This window comes from Pomacea canaliculata, linkage group LG5 (genome assembly GCF_003073045.1).
Source record: "Pomacea canaliculata isolate SZHN2017 linkage group LG5, ASM307304v1, whole genome shotgun sequence".
Taxonomy (NCBI): domain Eukaryota; kingdom Metazoa; phylum Mollusca; class Gastropoda; order Architaenioglossa; family Ampullariidae; genus Pomacea; species Pomacea canaliculata.
In genome coordinates, this window is record NC_037594.1 from 34,234,627 (window position 1) to 34,250,106 (window position 15,480).

General features: G+C 42.3%; 1 long non-coding RNA gene across 1 annotated transcript in view; it reads left to right on the forward strand.

The window, feature by feature from the left end:
* The window catches only part of LOC112565064, an 81,383-nt gene that overhangs the window by 11,006 nt on the left and 54,897 nt on the right, over positions 1 to 15,480 (forward strand). Inside the window, exon 2 of the long non-coding RNA XR_003099332.1 lies at positions 11,208 to 12,407. This is a non-coding gene — a long non-coding RNA (uncharacterized LOC112565064). The remainder of the gene's footprint in view (positions 1 to 11,207; positions 12,408 to 15,480) is intronic.

Sequence of the window (15,480 nt, forward strand, 5' to 3'; positions counted from 1 at the left end):
AAGCGCAGCGGACCGGAACCACATCAATATTATCAATAATTCCCCAATTCCTGCGAACACCAGGCAGACACGTGTAACAGAACCGAATTATCTCCAGTCTTAGTAGCACAGGGTACACAGGGAGGAGTCTGACCTGCCCATTACAAACACGAGACAACAAGTGGAATGCATCTTAAAAAAATCCAATAGTCCAGCGGCCGTAGAAGAAGTAAGTGGCTCATCGTGGCTAGGGCACGGCATGTCTCGAGGTTTGTTACAGTCGGCTACAAGCCTGTGGTCAAGCGGCGCAAGGTGTTGAGATCTGAGGAAGAGTTCTTTATACGGGTACTAATGACCTTAATTAGCTAGAATGTGTACTGGTAATTTTAGTGTCCTTTGTATGGTCTATCATTATATGTTCTCTTACTTTGTCGCTTGATTTCCGTTTCTCGTCCAGTCACTCTTTCTTTAGTTTGCATTTTGTTTGTTTGTTGTCAGTTTGTTTGATCTTTCTTTCATTCTCGAACTTGTTTTTGATCACTATCATTTGTAAGTAGGCAGGCACAAGTGGAACTAAAGAGAATTTTGTTCTGGAAGCGATGTACAAGTGCAAGCTGAAGACAGTAAAGTAATAACCTCGGCTTCAGCCAGAAGCTATCAGAAGTCTGTCAGCAGAAAAAGCAATGAGCTAATTTCCATTCAAAAAAGAAGCTCCATGCACATAAAATACTGTGCTGGCGGTCTCGTGTCTAGAATTCGTGAGTGTAAAAGAATAAAATGCTTTCTAAACATAAAAAAACCACCATTAGACTTCATTCGTTTATTTTTTTTTTAAATAGATGACTACCAAATTTATTTTTATGTCTGCATCTTCGGTGGAATGCACTCCGCCAGGGTCCAGTCAGTCACGGCAGTTCGAGTTAGCGATAAACAGATAAACACCTCCACTACGTGATCGTGCCGCTTTTTCACGTAATGGTCCTGGCCACCAGCGTTGCTCTTATCCGTCGCTTCAGCGATGGCACTTGGGCGCCCCTAGCGGCTCAGATATTAGCTGCGCTTACCTCCCCCTCACGTTGTGGAAGGAGGAGCAGACGTGCCATCGCCTTCCGTCGTCTAAAGAATGGGATTACCATTAAGCCCTGACGTAAATGCAGACGACGCTGCGCTGGGCATGACATGGCGACTGAAAATCCACAGACATTAGGCTGGTCCATGAAATTCCAGTCTAGACGGCATCTCACTGTGCAAGCCGAGAGACATTTTCTTCCCATTCCTCTGCCCCCTGCCGCCATCCCACCCCTGCTTGACGAATGCACAGCACGTAGTGAGCAGTGTTTGAGCCAGCTGTGTTCACATCCATGAAAGACTTTGTCGAAGCTTTTATATTATGGAGATCCCTTCCTCTCCATCGGGTACACATAATAAACAAGAAATTATAGTTTTGTCGGAATCCACATCAATGACGAGCTGGAGTTTCGTCCTGGTACATTGTAAATTGTCCTGGCTTATATACTCATCCGGGACTTATGTTTTGTCTTAGTCCATCGTTGAAGATGAATAGGTAGGTCCGAGACATATACTCTTAGTTCTCGCTGTGAGCCAGGGCATGTAGCTTCCTCCTACATCAAGTAAATGAGTCAGGAAATTGGTTTTATTCTTTTATGTAATGTAACGAACAAAGAAATGGAGTTGTGTTCTACTCAATGTAATGATCCAGGAAATATTATAGTTTCTTTCTTGGACTCCAAGTAATTGTTAACTTACTAATATTGATGTCTGAAGCTCACAAAGAATTTGCCATATTTCTTGTATACTCACCTAACCTCATTGTAAACATTGTGTAGGGTGGCTTCAACATTTACTCACTCCTTGTCTTCGTACTCACGGGGTGGTCCGTCTGGGTAGGTCTGCTAGTGTCTAGAATGCTCCTAAGTTCGTTATCCAAACACTCTCTACAATGTACATGTCTACATGTATCCCAGGTGTGGGATGCTGATAACTGTCTCCAAAGTAAAAATGGTGAAGATCGTGCTTGATATAAATTCAAGAGAGTGAAATAAAATGTTTCTCGGCCTAAATAAACTCGACATGTATGTTTGTACAGAGATGTTTGAGTCCATGCTGCTTTTAGCAGATTCGTCATCAGAGACAATCATACAGAAATCCAAGCTGAGCATGGCAGTGAACACAGCTCCCGTCCATGTTTTCGGACTGTTGTAGCAGTGCAATGGTTTGCTTGGCCATGCGTGAAATGCATTCTTGTAAACGAATTCCGTCAGCGTTTCCTGCTGTGCACGTGGCTGCTGTTGCTGGTTGCTGATCAAACGACATGAAAACAGTTGTAATCTTATGGCTGGAGGGTTTGTAAATACACAATTAGGTGGCAACCGGCAGTTTCCATTAGACACGGTCTGTGATAATTGCTCAGATTTGTCTTGTTTGTACCAGGTGCAACTGCGTAATGGCTGAGACTGAAAGAACACCAAATTCTTTTGATTCTCATTTTGCTAGTTTCGACAATTCGTGAGTCGAATATGACAAAGAGATGGAAACTATTTTGGGAAAAAAATTTAAATATTTAAACGGAGAAAAGAGACGAAAATCTGTACCATGGTTGTAACTATCACTTAGCAGGCAATGCTGACTGTAAAATAACTGAAAAATGTCTTGACCCACTTCAAAGTGCAGCGACCAAATGAAATGTTGAAGATGCCAAACACTGAATGAAACATGGAGATAGCATAATCCGTGCAAGACTGCTGTTTGCTGAAGTCTCATCGGTTTTTAGCACCATCCAACCATATCTCCTAGCTACAAGCTCCTCGAGAAAATTTCCCTTTGATCATCAGCTGAAATAATGAATCATTAAGGCGGCAGAGAGTACTTGTCAATGACATTTTCCATCTCTATTACAAGGTGCACCAGCTTAACCCATTGCTGTGTTTTATCCCTTCTTCTGTTTATCCTGCATACCAACAGAAGTTGCAGTAACTACGAAGGACAATATCTTGTCGAATTCTCCGATGACACTGAACTGCTCTCTTTTCATCGAGCCCAGTCAATCCCCATGGCATAATGTTGAATGATTTTATTGCCTGGTGCGATGGCAGTTTCTTAGACTCAACGGCAGTCAAACAAAAGAGTTTGTCTCTAATTTCAGTCGGAATTGTCCACCAGGTCCCATAACTCATCCATCACGAGGGGGAGGACATTGTCAATACATTGAGAAACCTGGGCATCATCTTCAAGAGGATATTTCACGTGGATATCACCGCTCGGGAATCATAAAAATATTTCTTTTTCAGAAGCTGATGTCTTTCTCAGCCTCCCGAAGATGTCTTTAGCTTTTGTAGAATTCTGATATAAAAGTTTTTGTCCTTCTCACCTGTTTGTTATTATAACAACTTATCGGTCAACAGTTTGAATAGTGTTGAATAAACTGCTAAAATATTATTGGGATGTCCCAGAATGACCTTCATACTCTAGGTAAATTCTCAGTGTCTGCAAATCTTCTTGATGATATTCATGTCCTGTCGGCTTTCATCGGACCACCGATTCTGTCCCTGCATGACAGGACCAACAGACTGAGGCCATGCGACTTCTGAACTCTGACATGTGGGAATGAATTGTGATGATATCGGTGGCTGTCTGTTGTGGCTGGTGTGAATGTGTGAATAATGTGTGATGGTATTGTTGATTGTTGATGCTGCGCTGTGTGATTGTAATTCTTGCTGCTACTAATTGCCCTCCGGAATAAAGACTAGACTTGCTGTAGGTGAAGGCGAGGTGAGTGGCTAGCAAGACTAGACTTGCTGTAGGTGAAGGCGAGGTGAGTGGCTAGCAAGACTAGACTTGCTGTAGGGGAAGGCGCAGTTGATGCGAGGGATGTCGAGCGGGAGGCTGTCAGATGCAAACAGAAATGGACGGAATGAAGTCTGAATGCTGAAGAAGGAAGAAAGTAATCAGGAGCATAGTGACTGAGATATTTATAGTAAAGACAATCTATTTTATAAGTAGTACGGTCGGTGATTGGCAGTCAGGGAAGTAAGCGAGGCAGGCTTGACAGGATCTGACTTATCTTTCCAGAGCATCAAGCAGGCAGCGGCTCTCTGGACGGTTGTGGAATGTGTAAAAAAAATATATATATATATATCTAAAATATATCTAAAATATGTTCCTCTGTCCTATTCTTTTTTTCTTCTTCGTCGTTCGTTTTGTAGCCTTTCCCTCTTGTTATTTGTGTGCACTAGTTGACACATTTTAAGTTAAAATCGAAACCTATCCTGGCAGATAAGTCACGCAAATGTCATAAATATAATTAATGTTTTTCTCATTCTATTTTTTTTTGTTTTGTTTTGCGTTTTGTAGATTTATACCTGCAAAGCTAGTCGAATGTTAAGGTGTATTTACTGAGAACAAAGAGAAACGTTTGAACAAGATGCCGCAAGAAAAGGAAAAGACTGGGATGTAGACTGTTGACATTACTTTAAAAGTAAGGACAACTCGAGTAATTGTCTAGTAAATACTGCACATGCGCACATGTTCCTACTGTATAAACTGTTAAGTTTTTCGTTCAGACCGATGAATGCTGACTTTTAGTGTGAACATCTTAAACCACAAATAAGCGCGAGCTACTGAATATTTCTCCCCCAGCATCGAAACAGCAACGAAATTCGTAAACATCCTGACCATCAACGCTTTCTAATGAATATTTTTGATTTTTTTTTAAAAATACTAAAACTTTCGACTTTTTGTCACATCAGAAATACACTTTTATTTTTCTGACTTTTCCCCTTGCACCCAGCAGCCTCTCACAACTTTGGCGACAACGCCGGAATCTAAGACTTGGCATTGAAATCCTTGTCCTCCATGTCATATTCTGTACCAAGGTCCTGAAAATCCCTTCCAAGAAACCAATTAGCGTCTGGTCTGGCGTTGAATGAGATGGGCTTTTAGGCAAATCAGTAAATATACAGCATGTTTTTTTCCCTCCCTCTCAGTGATTTGGTTTTGTGTAGGCCTTTGTCGCTTCCATCTCTTTCTGCCATCTTAATAAGAAAGGAAGCCGACGTCCGAGGCCCTACTAGCGCCTATTTCCTGCTGGCGAGGAGGGCAGACTCTCATTTGAAATGCAATCACTTGAGAGGGACGCCAACAGCAGATACTGGCTATAAAGGACTTGGGTACTCAGCCCTCGGTCTTTGCGGGTGTTTGAGAGCTCGGTACAGAAGCCACCCAGTCCTCCATCGACCCGCTGCCGTAAGATGCAGAGAGTTTACAGGGAGGAGTTTCGCAGAGCTATAATATTTCAAGTGCGGTGCACGGGTGCAATTGAGCGTGCAAAGCATTTTTACGATGCCCGGATGATGACGTTCGATTGCTCTCACTGATGTGGAGTGTAGCCGCACTGCACGTGACAGCCGCCAGCTTCCCCTTTGCCTTCTCTGAAAGGCGACCAGAGGGAAAGTGTATTGCATTTGTCCAATCTTGATTGCCTGAAGCCAGTTCGGAGGTGGCGGACTGGTCTGAGATAACTTGTCCGAGGACATGGCGTGGGCGATGCAATGGAGACTTGTGGGTGGCACAGTAGAGCAGTGTGAAGGTGCTAGGACAAAGGTTCGGACATCCCCGCCTCCTAAACACGCACACGCACAGACATGAGAGAGAGAGTATACTTTCACACGGTATGAAATACTCCTTGAGACTACCTGATACATTTTCATCAAGGTATGGGTGCCTTCAAAACAAAGGACAGATTCAGTTCAACTGATTAGAACAACATATTAATTTAAGGAAGAATGTCGCTTGTTTATTTCAACCTATGTCAGGCACAGGGCGCCTGACTTGACTGATGATGATGACGACGACGACGACGATGACAACGATGATAGTGGAATACATTTTCAGAGCTAACAAAAATATTTCAAACAGAAAATTAATGCATTAATAGAGCTGTGTCAGCTACTTGCTGCCGTTTTTCATAATGTCTGTCTTCTGCCGTGTACAATTTCGTATTATGAAAACAAAATATTAAAGCTGTGAGAGAAATAAGTTTAATTACAGATTTGAGGAGAGTTGTAAGAGCTGTGTGCTCTACCTTCGTACACGTCTGGGGCTTGTAAGGAAGCAAACACGTCACCAGCTTAGCAGCTGCCGGTGGTGGGTCTGATGTTGTTGCAACAGTCGTAGTAGTAGCAATAATAATAAAAATTAATTTATAGGTGCTTACTCCACCAGAAAAGGCAGGCTCAAATCGCCGTACAAAAAGAAAAAAAAAACAACCCACACAAGCTGGCCTCAAAAAGCAAAGAGCTGATTGTGAACTCTGTTACTGTTGCTACTCTTAAAAAAAAAAGTGCGAAAGCCATCAGCACATATGTGATCTGTAGCCTTGCTGAAATTTCAGTCACAGGTATAGAGGTCAAAGGTGACGTGTATTTGAGGATAAAGGAACATCTTGGAAGTTTGCTCCAGGTGCGCGAAAACCGTGGACACAAGGATTTTCATTGCACATTGTCACAGAGTGCATGCTGCAGCTCTATAAACATCCTCCATCCTACACATCATCCTTTCCGCCAGCACCGGATACAGTTCCTGTAAAGTTGACATTCAGCCCGGTAAAAAAAGAAAGATTCGTCGAAATATTGCGATGATGCCTGCTTGCTGAGCTTGGCGCCTGCGAGGCGTGGACAATATTGGTACTACGCATGCGTGAACATCAAAGATGATGTGGCGGCTGAGGATATCGCGGTGCAGAATCAGGACCATTTTATGAGATGTGTGGCTGAGTGCAGATAGGGCAGAGAACATGACTGAGCGATAAAATGAACCGTCTACGCTTAACAAGAGCATAAAAAAATAAATAGAAACAAAAAAAGCAAAGAAAATATAAATAAAAGAAAAAGAAAAACATAAAACACGATTTTCCAAAAACTTAAACTACTGAAAAAACTGAGCGTTTGAACACAGCTCACGTGGCATTACACACACTACCTTCAATGTCTTCATCACCTGTCTCACGGGGGATGGCTAGGTGTAGCAATTAGGGAGGACAGAGGTGCCAAACTCACTCAAATTACTACAGACGGTCGATGCCAACAGTGTAATGAAGAGTTCATGCTAATTATCTCCATCTTTCACCCCAAACTGACCTCGGATCGTACGTATTTAGTTTTCGGATCGCGTGCATGTCGCGTGCAAGACGTGAATGTAATTCAAGAAAGGAGTTGAGACTTTGTAAAGTCTGTTTCTGCATGTCTTCATGTGGAATATGTTTTCTTTTCCGACTCCGATTTGCATCGTCTGTTCCACTTCGCTGGCAGAACTATGTTCAAGGGACTTACTTTGCGGATTTTGCATGTCGGCTTGTTTTTCTTTAAATATAAAATCCATTTAACTGTATACTACTTTAACGGCTCTAACCACCATTAGGCTTGACATTCTTGTCGTTTGCCATCTTTTCATCATTGCTTGCATGGAAAGACACAGGGGTAGGAACATCGAGAGGTGACCTGACAGCACTTTCCCCCTTTTGACATCGCAAAAGCACCTTTCTGCACTCCCATGACCTTAGTTCTGATGACAAATTAGCAAACCAGACTTCGCTGAAAATACCTGTGCAATTTATTTATTTATTCCAATGAATTTAATATTAATAAAAACAAACTTATTTGTTGAAGGAGATTAAAATCTTTTTCAAAAGCCGATAAGCCATGACAATGGAAGTGACAAGCATTTAGAATGTTACATTTGAGAGATAAGATCAGGCACTTACACAGAAAGTATCAGTATAAATAAAGAGTATAAACATTTCTCGCGGCTCGTCCCTTGGCGTTCGTCTGCTCCAGGCTGTGTTAGTCAAGGGGACGAGAAATCTGTTACAAGAAGCAAAGAACATTCTTCGCCTCTTGTACCGGTTTCTTTCTTTTCTTCCTGTTTTTGTGTGTTGCTCCCTCACCAGCAGGCAATGCTATCCACGGATGAACTTGTGAAGGGTTTTGTGGATTGTTGATGCCGTGGAACTCTGGGAATGGTCAGCAGCCTCTCCACACAAAGTCTTCTTTGTCGGCGTGTTTGCGTGACTGTCTGCTTATGTCCGTTTATAAATATGCTAGAGAGAGAGAGAGAGAGCGAGAGAGCAAGAGAGAGAGAGAAGAGGCGAGGGAAGGGGAGATCGACAGAAAGACGGAAGAACAGAAAAACACATTGAGAACGAAAATCATGGAAATCGTGTGACATCTCTTAGTTCCTGTTTGTCCCCGGTGACTGTTCACAAGCCAGACGCGAGTTCTTTCCTGAACTCCTTCTACCTAAACATAAAATCCAATATTTTCGCCAATAGAAATGCGAGCTGCAGGCGACTGCTTGGCATCTGCCTTGGCAATCTCCGTTGGTTGTAGGAAGACAAGTCCCAATGATGCCAGTCGTACATCTTGCCACTGGCCCGTGCAAACAGTCTTGTCCGGAGACGTCTGGACACCGAAATAGTCCGGCAGTGCCCTGAAACTAATCTCTTCTGTCTTCTTTCTTCTTTGTAACATTCCCGACTACCAGGAATGATCCGATGGGCAAGCGAGTCAGCGGAATTACAGGGGTTAGAGGGTATGTCCGACTTACGATGGTTACACTCAATTTACGAAGAAGTGATGCAAATTACGAGGAGACAGAACTGGTTCATCACAATTAGTGATTACAATGGCACAGAAAACAGTATTAATTAAAGGGCTACACAGATTGGTGTCACTTGCTTTCGTGGGTTCTGTACGGTGGACATGAAAAGAGACTGAGGACCTTCCCCTCCTCACAACAAACAACAAACATCTTCCCCTGTCCAGCGCTGGTGTTAGTTTAAACACAGATGCTAGTAGTGAGAACTGTGGGATTCAAACTACACCGTAGTCTGATATTTTTCCCCTGTCACAAACATCAAGGCTTTGGTGTCAAGGTTCCTTTCCCACCTCATCAACAGACAAACACAGCAGGCAGTCACGTGGTTGTCAAATTAGCGACTGCAGCTTCTCGCGACAACAGCTGCTTTTGTTTACTTGTAATCCGATCCCTGATGTTTTCCTGCTGCGTCTGCTGAAAAGGTGACTGCAACTGTCCTGTCTTTGAAACACTCAACAGTGTTGTCAGGATAATTTCCTGTTATGACGAATGTAATGATTGAAGACATTGCCAGCCCCACCAGAGACAGCTCCCTCCCGCAAAACCTCAGCTGCCACGTGAGAGCTCGTTACTTCAGATCATCTTTTGGTGTGTTGGATGAGGGGTTTGTACACATGCATATTTATATATATATGTGAGTGAGTGAGTGAGAGAGAGATTTATCAGTGTGAAGGATCAGAGCTAATTCGGCAACACAAGTAGTTTTTAACCCTCGACAGAAAAAAAAAAAATTTCAATATATATAAACATACACAGAAAATTAGAAAAAAAATCACTTACGATATAAAAGAAAAGCAAGCAGAAATCTCCAGGAAAATCAGTTTGCTGTTCGAAATCTTCATGTTTTCTGGCATAATTCATACAGAAGAGCCAGTTGAAACCTGAACTTCACCATCAGCATCCTAGCATCTTGTAAGGATGAGCCTTATAAGCATCTTGTGCTCAGCTGCACACAATTACAGTTTTTTTCTGGCTCATAAAAGAAACGAGCCTCTCAAGGATAATGAGTATGCATTTGAGTGCTAATGGTTGTGACAGGCACTAAGATTAGCGTGCTAACCGTGTTAGCTTGTTAGCGGCGGACCAGCATGCAACGCGTTCATTCATGTTTCTTATTCTCATCCTCTGAATGAACACGTTCTTTATCTCAAGATGCGAGGTGACCTATCAGGCATCAGAATTCTCCCCCGGGCACAGAAAGGCATTGTCGTTCATAAAATATTTTCTCTTCATCATATTCTTCCAACGTTCCCATAGGCCTTGACCATGAAAAGATCTTTCATAGTTATTGAGCATTCATAGATATTTTTTACTGTGTGGTTTGTCTGTAAACAAGAAGCAGGGGGTACGAGTATGTAGTTTGAAAGTTTGTTTCTTTTTATGGTTTTAATTCCAGGTGTATTGACGACACAATATCTCCGAGTGCGCGATCACAGAACAGAGATGTGTAGTCGGTCTTTCTCGCGTTTTTCTCACAGTCTTTCATCGTCGCATGTTCTGTTCACACCCGGCTGCTTCACGATCTCCCTCAACAAGTCTCGGGCGCCAGGTACCCGTTGTGCCATCTGTTAGGTCTGCGCACTACCCTCCGGTTGTTATTCTGGCTGAGAGCTGTAAACTCCTCTCGTCAGCCTGCACATGCATCAAACAGTTAAACACTTAAGTCAACAGGCACTTCTAAACCTAATGAGCAGCTTGAAGGGAGAAAACGAAAGCTGTCTACCGGCGATCAACCGCCACCAGTGGTCTATGTCATGAGTTTTCATTAGCTTGTATTCACTTCTTTAGATTGTGTTGTTCTCTCTTGAAACCAAAGACCCGCAGAGTTTGAACTCCATGCACATATCTTTTCAATCGTCTGTGAGATCGTCAGGCAAGCGGTAAACAATGTTATCTTAAACTAGAAATCGATCCGCAGGCAGAGGCATGGACTTTATTTTTGATCCCTCGAGGCGGAGGGTTACTCGATATCAAAACGAAAATATTTACCCTGCAGAGAAATGAGGTACAAGGTTTCTATAATCGTCTCTGGTAAAAAAATGTTGAAGGTCTAAATCCCTTCAGCAACAGAAAAATATAACTGCTTCCAAAGCATCAGAAATAGATAGGCATTGGGTAGAATCAAGAAAAAAATATTGTAATAAATATTCCTATCTTTGTTGCTTTACGTTAAAAGATGAAACACAGCAAAAAGAAAAGAAAGAAGTTCTTCCAAAAGCGATGTGGAAGTTTTTATTAATGTAACTGATATATAATTTGTTTTAAAGGACTTAATCTTGTAACCTTGATTGTAGTTTTACGAAAAGGACTGATTTGCATGATACAGTAATAAGAGACGAAATTTAATTTTACTTAGACTTTATAGAAAAAACGAAATGAAATTATCGAATAAAGAAGGAAAGTAAGACAGGAGAGTATAAAGAAAGAAAGAAAGAAAGAAAGAAAGAAAGAAAGAAAGAAAGAAAGAAAGAAAGAAAGAAAGACTACAAGAAATAATTAAAGAATGAAAGGAAAATAAAATAAAAAGACTGATCACAACAGTTTGGCTTTCATTGCAGGCGGTACAGCAGCTCTTATCAAATCCAACAGCCAGTCCCGGTTCCAGGATAAATATCAATGTTTTATGGAGGAAACAATGAGGGAATGCCATTTCGACACGAATGAGATGAAGTGACCTTTTGCAGTCGTGCGTAGCTGGACATCAGCCAACGGTGTGGTGAAGTGTAGTGAGACTAAAGTTGCCAGACACCTGCAAACAGACATTGGCCGTTACAGTGACAGCTAACAGCTCAGAGCACAAAACAACATGTAAACATTGCTGATCGCACCAAAAGTTGTATCCCCATGAATTTCGCATTGACTTTCAAATGAATTGGTGTGAACGGCATCAGCTTGCTAGCCTTGATGGCAGTTGGTGTGCAGGTGAATGTCGACAGGCTTAGGACAAGCATGACGTCATCTAGACATTGTGTGCCAACGGGACAGACCTCATATCTGACATAACCTTTAACCTGGTTCACCGACAATCATGGTCTCAAACGAACTCACTCCTCTCTACAGGAATACCACGGCTACATGCAAAAATCCAGCAGGAGGCAGGTTTCAGTTTTACAGACTTCTGAGACTGTGGAGGAGGGGAAACAATATCCCATTCCCTCCTCTGTGTTGTCCACGTCTGGCGCTGGCGGCGGAGGAACACAATTTGCTGTGAAATTTCCTCGAATTTGATTGACTTCTCCTTTTCAGACCACTTCCAACTGCGCAGTCGCCTGGAGGACTTCCGCTAAAATACTAGACTGCTTTACTGGACTCAGAGGAAGACTTGAGACAGTGAGATAAAAAAAAAAAAGAAAAACATTGTAATAGCGACTCCACGCTGTTCGTCACAGACATCAGACAAACTTCATTGCAAGAGAATTTACTTACACAACGAAAACAAAGAAAAAAGAAGTAAAGGACGTATGCTTTAAAACAAGAAGAAAACCTCAACAAGAAAACACAAAGCAGGTTCTGCTTCCACTTACAGCCATGTACCCGGAGGTGAGAAGGTCGAGTATGTCTCTGCGCTCACACCTGGGGTCGTTTGACGGCACGTCCAGGTGGTCCAACAGCAACACACTGAAGCGGAAGAGAGTCGCGTCCCTTGTCGCTGCTCGTGGGTCCTCTGCGTCGTCGTTACCTTCATCGTTCTCACAGTCGTCGCCTGCGTCATCACAGTCCCTCTAATACCGGATCAAAGGTCACTCCACTCAGCACAGGTAGGTTTTTTTGTATTGTCTCACCTGAATCTGTTTGTCTTTGTATCATTGCAATGGCTTTTAAAATTCTTGACCAGTGGACACTGCAATCAGCGCAGGTAGGATAGTGTCTCTTCCCTGCATTTGTTTCTTCTTTATGCATCTACGTATTTTATTTGTCCTCTTTTCTCTCTCTCTCCTTCCTGGCTAGCCCTTTGTTCATTCTATACGCAAAAGATGTGTTTTATTTTTAAATTAAAAATTTCAATGTTTGTTACTTGATGAGGCGCATAATGTCAATCAGTCGTACCGAGACTACCTCTCATCATACGAAAATACATTGTAGACGATGCTGCTACTTCTCAAAAATTAATTTTGATGGCGGCACACACGCAGTGTGAAAGGTAGTTAAAGAGGGTTCTGGCTTGATGAGCAAGCTTCTGACTCGTCTGTCGGTTCACACAGTCGCTAATTACAGGAACACGACGGTTACCGGACTCGCTCAATTTAACTGTAATTAGGTTTGCTCACCACGACAGCAGCTTTACAGCTTGCAGCACCCTGCAGCTCGACTTGATGAACGACTGTAAATATTACGGGTACCGTATCCTGACACTCGTGAAACATGAAGAGACAACAAATCATCGAAAGTGTGAGTGGTGGCTTGACGCTGGATGTGTTGTCTTAGTTACGGGTGTGTCGAGCGTTAACGGGGGTACTCGGGGAACATGTAGGCAATGAAGCGACTAATATAAATATTTGTTAAACTTTGCTGGAACGAGTTTCAGCTCTGAAACATTTGTTGCAAAACTGCGAAGACGACGATGGAGAATACTGAACTGTTTATTTACTGGCAGTGTCTTAGTGTTTTCGGATTCTGCACGTAAACATATTGAGGACAGGACAACAACAGGAAGACTTCATTTAGCCAATATTATGTTTCTTTAAAGTATCTCCCCACATCTTTGGTTTCTTAAGCGGTTGTCATGGAGCATGACAGTGGAACACGTATTTCTTGACGTGGCGCCTGCTCACGTGACTGAAATGGAGCCTCAGCTGCTTACAGCTGTATAAAACAATAACCTCTCGCAAATTTTCTTTATCTTCAAACTCCATCCTATCTGGGATCTCTTTGCACGGTTGGCAGAAACAAATCTGCTTTTCTCATCGCCCTGTCGGCACCTCACATGTACCTCGCATGTTTTCAGGGAAAAATAGTTTCAGGAGCAGTGCAGGGGAAGTCACTGCCCATAACCCATCCTCCTGGAAACCTCGTGTCTCTGGTCTGCGGCAGTGTTATCCACCCCTGCCTCTGTCCTCCAGTCTTGAGATGTCCTTTCCGAGGGCTTTAAAATGCGGACATCGCAGTTGTATTGCTGCAGCTGGCAATGAAGAGAGTGCAGAATCATTCATCACACAGTTTTACATCGGTCTTGTCACGATGGACATAAAGAACGACAAGCTGTGGAGCTGTGGTCACAGTCTTTGTGATGGACTGTTTCTTTGCCACAGAACCCAAATGTCTTCCGTTTTATTAAAGAGAGTGGTTCTCCGGTGTAATCTTGGTGGCTGGCCACAAACTTACCTCTGATGCTAATAAGTGTGTCTGTGTAGGGTTGGGACAGAGGGACAAGTTGAAAGTATTTCTACATTCAGATATTTTGTTGGAATCTTACAATACTGTCGGGCCATTGCCTTGACAACACATGTCATACATAATTTAACATTTGGTGCTTTCTGGATATTTGCTCGGTGTGTATTCAAATAAACATCAAAACATACAGAGAGAGAGAGAGAGAGAGAAGAGAGAAGAGAGAGAGAGAAGAGAGAGAGAGAGAGAGAGGAATGATCAATCACTATGACATCCATTCTTGCAAACAGCTGTCTCTTGTCACATCTCTTACATTCTGTATCTCTGTTCAGTCGGAAAGGTTCCCAAAACTGACATTCTACAATGAAGTTTCCTTCGAAGATTATTCTCAAGACTTTTTAAAAACAAACTTTAATCAAAGAGAAAAGCAGAATAATCACACAAAGCAAGAAAACAGATGGAAGAGAAGAGCTTCAATTACTGGCAACCTTTTACTACCTTGATTACTTCTCAAAGTTATCGTTAATAAAATCTGTTTCCTTGCCAGGTAGATTGAAAGAAATACCTTTTTCGAGAGATTTTTAGGTATTTTCAGTAAATGTCATTGTAGGGTCATTCCTGCCTGCAAAATTATCTTGGCTTCTACCTTCCTTCCTTCCTTTAGGTTACGATGGCCTGGGCTATCTGCCTCTCTAAAGATTTTTGGTGCGTTCTGATACACCCTCGTGTACTTGTAGATGTTTTGATGTTTATGTACAAGATGAACATGCCTCATCTCCTGTAAACCTCACGCCAGTTTTAATTTTGCGTGAGTGGGTATGTGAGAGAGAGAGATGGGGTGGTGGTGAGGGAGCGTGAAGTGAAACTCTTTACTCACTTTTAGATGAGATAGAAAACACAACAATTTTAAGAAATAAAAATAATATTCAGAATTATTTAGCAAAGCAAGATAATTAACGTATTTTACGGACTTATATTAAGGCACACTAAAACCACAATTTTCCCATTAAACGAAAGTCTTTCGGTTACAGTCATTTCTGTAGAAAGTCCTCTTTGAAGCCTCCCGTCAGGTTTCGAGGTACAAGAGGATGCACACATTTCACACGGACCTTTAGCCGAAGTCTGTGTGACGCCCCTTAAGCTCACACATCGCCATTGTATCAATGTATCAGTGCAAAAAACTCTCTCTCACTATCCCTCCTCATGTGAACGTTAGCTCACACATTTCTCTCGCCATTGTATCAATGTTTTTTCTCAAAAGCTGTTGCTCATAATCTGTGACAGTCAAAGTGAACTGTCTGTGAAGTCTGTGTGTAAATTTGTTTGAAATAAAGAATTATTGTGTAATCTAGAGTTACTTTCATTCTTTGAGAAGTAAGTAAGCTCTCTCTCTCTCTGACATTATGCGGCGAAAAGGTTCCCCGACCTTGTCAGAGAGGTAGAGTATTTCGGAACGCAACTCCACTCCCCTCCCCCCCCCCCCCCCCAAAAAAAAAAACAAAC